Below are 6,000 nucleotides of genomic sequence, written 5' to 3'. Positions count from 1 at the left end.
AGACGTAAAGTACCATAAGGGAACAATGGGGAATCTTTTAACTGGGAAATGCCCACCTGGATGGCTGGCTGGAGCCAGGCTAGCAAGGTGTATTCTTCTCAGGTCCAAGTATAGGATTAGAGGGAATACTAAACCATTAAAGGATCCCAGGCCTTGAGAAGACGTGTGTGTGTGTGGGCTGGGGGGGGGGGTGAATGGGCAGCAGCTGCAGGTGAGTTTCTGACAGAGCGACACTGGCAGGGCGTGGCAGGGGCTGCATCTCTTGTTCAGGCCAGGAGAAGGGGCTGTCTGCGCTGAGTGGAATTTAGCTAAAACTTGCAAGGAAAGAATATGAGGATGCTGCTTTTGTGGATGCTGGTCACAGGCATAGGTGCTGGAACTAGGAGTGCTGGGGGTGCGGCAGCACCCCCCGGCTTGAAGTGGTTTCCATTATATACAGGGTTTGCAGTTTGATTAAATGGCTCTCAGCACCCCCACTATAAAAAATTGTTCCAGCCCCCGTGGTCACAGGCTCCCAGAGGAAGAGGGCATCCTGGTGCCAAACACGATTGGGCCTGTCATGTTATCATGGTTGGTATCCAGAGAGACCGCAGACCAGAAAACCAATCTAGGATCCGTAAAACCGTCTGGTTCCACCCAGAGAGGAGTGAAGATAAAGAAACCTGTCACAAGAGCGATGCGCTCGAGAGGGACTAAAAGGGTCAAAAGCCCATTTTGCCTTGTGACTATGACAGTCCCGGGGGACCAAACGCCAGCCAGGCATAGACAGAGAACAGCATCTTCTCCACCTGCCTCCAGTATTTCCCCCTGTACGGAGGATGGGGTAGGAGCTGGCTATGGTTGCCCTATGTCCATCGGGGATTCCTAGGGTGACCAGATATCCCGATTTTATAGGGACAGTCCTGATTTTGGGGTCTTTTTCTTATATAGGCTCCTATTACCCCCCCATCCCCGTCCCAATGTTTCACACTTGCTGTCTGGTCACCCTAGGGACTCCCCATGTCAGAAGAATCCCCAGCAGGAGTCTTGTGGGTGGTTTCAACTCCCTTTGTATCACAGCCCGGGTGATGCAAAGAAAGAAGCATGAGGTAGGGGAATGGCCCCTTAAACCGTAAGCAAGGCCTCAGAATTAACAGCCTAGTTTTGTAGGAATTACAGTAGGCAAAATGTTCCCACCCAAAAATGGAGAACGATTTTCATTTTGTTTAATTTCAAATTGGAATTGTTTGCACTCTGTAACTTTTCAAAACATCTCCAACTTGAAAGGCTACAGCGCAGCAATAGGAAAAAGTGACCCCCGCACCCTCCCCCCCACACGTACTCTGAAGAGATTGAGTTTGTTGCTGAGTGGAATAAAGGGAGGCGGCGTGGACAAAAATGAATACATTTTTTCTGAATATAACAACTGAATCAAAGTGAAACTTGTTATTTGAATTGAAACCAAGTGAAAAAGTCATTTTGTTTCATTCTGAAATTGCCCCAGGTAAAAGTGAAACATTTTCAACAAAAAATTTCAAATGAAAAATTTTCATTTGACATTTTTCAAGGGGTGAAAGCAGGTTTGGGGACCAGCTGTAGAGCCCAGGTCTGAAGCAAACTCCACCATTGCAGAGCCCCAGAATGCAGAGCCAGACATACGGTAAGACAGGTGCCTTCCAGAGCGTCTGCTTGTAACCTTAAGCAGCCTCCTTTCTTCACCGATTTCCTTAGCTGTAAAATGGGCTAATAATACTGACATGCACGAGGCTCAACAATTTAGTGCTTGTAAAAATGCATTGCACTCTTTCGTGATACTTGGCTAAGTATGTCAATGACTAAATGAAAATTCACCTGTAGCTCTTGTATTGAAACCATTTATAGAAAGTTAAGTGGGTAATAGGTGTTAGTTTGACCAATAACATTTTTGTGTGGAGATATTGGAAAATACAAGCACCAATGGAAAAGCTTGTGGAAAAAAAATTTATTATTGGTTTTTATCATTTGTTTAGGCTAAAATATGACAGTAGGATGAACTCCGGGGACTCTGATGAGGTGACAAGTTACTATGGTGATGAACGTAGGAAGGAATAACTGTAAACCATCTTAGCCGGGTGCTTTGGGTGACTGGCTGATGGAGCCCACACAACTTTTGAACACAGCAATGGAGGAAACACTTTCTTTGGAGGCCCAACATCAAATCAATGGCTTGATGAAAGTCAAGAGCCACCTTTAGGATTGCAGGAGATTGCTTGTGGACTTTGGGGGCCTTTTCTGTACCCAGGGCTGGCTCCAGGCACCAGCTTACCAAGCAGGTGCTTGGGACGGCCACTTCAGAGAGGGACGGCATGTCCAGCTGTTTGGCGGCAATTCGGCGGATGGTCCCTCACTCCTGCTCGGAGCGAAGGACCTCCTGCCGAATTGCCGCCGCAGATCGCGATTGCAGCTTTTTTGTTTTGTTTTTGTTTGTTTGGCTGCTTGGGGCAGCCAAAACCCTGGAGCCGGCCCTGTCTGTACCATTGGGGAGCCCCAAGGAAGCAGACAGAGCCTCCATACCTCTCAGAGAAAAGTGGCGGGGAGCAGCAGAGTTCATTATTTGCTGTCCTCGGGCTGCCAGTGTCTCTTCTTTAGGTGGCCTTCTACTGTCGTGAATGGCCAAGGGTCTCTCTCTTTTACTGATGCCTGTTGAATTACTCCAGGCATCATGCTCCTGTCTTAGTGCTGTCACTAACAACCCCAAATGAGCCTTTAAAAACCAAACGTGTATTCTGTCATCATTACAGAACACCTGTCTGACGTGTTCATGCACTGTCTCCTCCCCCGCATCATATCATGGACGAGGCAATCCAGGTTGCAATTCTGTATTGATTTAGATAGTTGCAAGTGGAGAGGGGAGGGCACTACCTTTCACCTGGGTCAGATTCCATACCCAAAGTGTTGTTCTGACTCCTTCGTGTTGGTCTAAATCTTGTAGGTAAAAAATCAGTATATTTTAAATCCCGTTGTTTGATTTTCACCTAATGTTTATGGGGTCACCATGCTGCCAGGCTGTTGGCAATCTGCTCTGAGCTGCCCAATAATATGCTAGTAATCTTGATACTGCCATTCCCCCTCCCCGAATGGGTCACATGAGAGTTTTCTTATTTACTTTAGGGGACATATTGTCTCAAACAAATTTAATAATTCTTGTTTGAATTTCCTCTAGAGTTCTTTTTGGTAGGACCTGAAAAAGAAAATGACTTTTTGGCAACCAATTCGTTTTTACCACTGCTACGCAGCCAAGCCAAGCCAAACGTCGTTTTTTGCAGTCCAACAACTCCTTTTTCACTTTTAAATAACAGGATGAACATTAATTTCATAGAGCCAGCTGAGGTTAGGAGAAATATTGACCACTAAGGACACACAGACTCAAATGTGTTTTGATCATAGATTCCTCCAGCCCTATATTTAATGTTATATTTAATGAAATTCGTTTCATAGCCTGGCATCTCACTGAATTCATTAACTTCTTTCCGGATGTAAATCATTGTACTGGATTGGTAGCCTCCAGTATCATATTTGCATACGGCACAATGTTGTGTTCTGTTTTATTAACTGTAACTTCTGCCATGCTGTTATGCTGATATGTATTTTTTTGTACCAGCTTCCCTTGTCTGGTTCCTCTTTGTAACTGAAATTCTTTGGCGTGTGCCCCTTTAAATTTGTATTCTAACCAAAACCCATCTCTGACAGCGGTGTTTTTAGGACAGGCCAGTCTAATTTAGGAAAGGCTTTCTCGCTGTCTAAGGACAGCAATAGACCTCTTTTATTCTGCTTATTATGACTTATTCCTATGATTCGTCGAATGTTATTAGCCAGTTGTCTGTTACATATATGCTGTCTATTATGTATATCATCCATTTGCTTTAGCTGAGGAAGGACAGCTTCTAGTCTTCTGTCAGCAGTCTTTGAAAAAAATGCCATGTCTACATTAAGACATGGGATTGGACTGTACAAGCCACACAGTAGCTTATCCTTTTGTGGTTTTGGTATTGCTACCTTCTCCACCTCTTTCATTGATTGGGGAATCTCCTCTCTAACAAAATCATTAAATAAAGTGGCTAGTTTGTTTGCAGTGATATCTAATGTTGTCTTACAAAACTCTCTTGGGATCCCATCCGGTCCTGAGGATTTTCCTGTTGGCATTGGTTCAGTCATTTCCAGAACCTCCTCTTCCTCTACTGGTCTATCAGCTGGTCCTGAGTTAACTTTGGTATGTTGGCCTGATTAATATATTCCATACTCTTCCCCATAGGCTCTTTATTGATGGAGATGTAAAGATTTGTATAAAACCTCCTGCTTTCTTCAACAATCTCTCTGGTTTTAAATTTTACTTTGTGTGTGTGTTTATTTGACTCTTTTCCTTCTGTTTTCTTTATCTATAAGCCTTATCTCCCCTTCATAATACTTCTATTTCACCTAAAGACCTCTTCAGGTTTTTCTGTACATATGGCATGTGCTGATTCTTTGTGGAAGGAGAGGGGTTTAAATGCACGTCCATTCTTTTATGCAAAGTTTTCAGGTTTTTTCAGTCTCCTTAAAATGTTAATTTTGATTTTTCTGTCCCCTCCCCCCAGGATGCTAGACTAATCAATTACCTTCAAATTACTGTTTTATATGCAGCCCAGTGAATGTTTTTAAATGTTTGACCTTTATCATTAGTAGCTAATGATCAAGGAATGATCTCGATACTTAAGAAAACCCAAACTTGACAAAACTTCTTGTAACATATACCATTACAAGACTGTTCTAAAATCTTGAGCTCACTTATTCTTAAACTTCCCACCATAAGTGACCCTTCTGCAAAGATAGTTACAAATATTCTGCTATTAATAGATCTAAAATCAAGCTGCCTGCTCTGGAAGAGAGCTGGGTCCCGTGCTAAATTATTATTGACTTTGTTTATTAAAGCCTACGAACCACAACATTAAAATCATGAGAACTTTATACCCATCGAGTATGCTGTAACGATATGAAGTGTCTGGGTGTGATACAGACCAACTTCCATTTAATTATATTCCTTTGTTGGTAGAACCCTATCAAAATAGGGGATCTACCAGCAGCCTTCACCACCTTTCTCCTTTTCATACTTTTCAATGCGTCTCCGCTCGAGGCTACTCATATCTACAGTATTGCTAACTCCAACTGGTCAAAAATCATGAGTCAGGCTCACCCAAAATCATGAGCTTGGCTTTAAAATCATGAGATTATGTAAAAATAATAGGGTTGCTGTTCTTGTTATTTCCCCTCTGATTTTTGAGACTTTAGGATGTGCTGGGGTCACATTTTTGACGCTTTCTCCACAGTCACGAGGGCTAGAAGCTTACTTTTTTTAAAAAAAGAACAAAGGCTGAAATCATCCCACTTCCACATGACTCCAGGAGCTGGGGCTTTAAGGAAATAAATAATTATCATGACACTCATGACAAAATCATGAGAATTGGCGACACTGCATCCAGGGTTTATTTATGTGGATTCAGGCTGGTTTGCTCTTTTTTTAATCTTATGTGTTCTGAATTTATACCAACCCTTTTGCAGAAAGCAAGATTAAGCCGCCACCTTGTTTGCTGGCCTGTCCCTGTCCCTAAGGCACCTTTTAAAAACAATAATTGCTGAGGTGGGGGCTAAGCAAATGGGAGCCCAGAGCCTCTCTCTCAGCCATGGCCCGCGGGTGAACATTGGGGGAGGCTAGCCCCCAGCCCATCCCCCTCTGAGGGCCCACCCTTCTCCTCCCTTTCCACCTCCTCCCCTGCCACAGCCCAAAGCACACACCTCCCCTGTGGCCACTGCCCCCACCCCCACGGTCCCAGCCCCGGAGTGCCAGGTGGGCAGCATGGCTGGAGTGTCCCCAACGCCAGCTCTGGGTGGCCGGGTGGGTGGCACAGTGTGGCCCCAGCCGCAGAGCCCCCAGCCCTGGGCCTTGCGAGCAACGCCCCAGCTGCGAGCCCTGGCCCGGCGGCGGTCCGGGTCTTCGGCGGCATTTCG

The sequence above is a fragment of the Malaclemys terrapin genome, chromosome 16 (genome assembly GCF_027887155.1).
Source record: "Malaclemys terrapin pileata isolate rMalTer1 chromosome 16, rMalTer1.hap1, whole genome shotgun sequence".
NCBI lineage: Eukaryota > Metazoa > Chordata > Testudines > Emydidae > Malaclemys > Malaclemys terrapin.
This window is presented reverse-complemented; position numbering follows the sequence as displayed.